Source organism: Eimeria mitis, genomic scaffold, assembly GCF_000499745.2.
Source record: "Eimeria mitis Houghton genomic scaffold, Emh_scaff5037, whole genome shotgun sequence".
Lineage (NCBI taxonomy): Eukaryota > Apicomplexa > Conoidasida > Eucoccidiorida > Eimeriidae > Eimeria > Eimeria mitis.
Genome location: NW_013573334.1, coordinates 4014 through 4286, shown reverse-complemented (window position 1 = coordinate 4286; position 273 = coordinate 4014).

The window sequence follows — 273 nt, the reverse complement described above, 5'->3', positions numbered from 1 at the left end:
TATATATATGGGGCCTAACAACAACTCGGCTGTATGTACACCGCGCTATCCGCAAACAAAAGCCGCAGCCAAACGCTGAGTGCCATGAGGACGCCTTCAACTTCAGGTGTATAGGCAGCTTCAGGTGTATAGGCAGCTTCAGGTGTATAGAGAGCTTCAAGTGTATATGCAGCTTCAGGTGTATAGGCAGCTTCAAGTGTATATGCAGCTTCAGGTGTATAGGCAGTTTCGGGTGTATAGGCAGGGCGAGGTGTATATGCAGCTTTGTGTGTG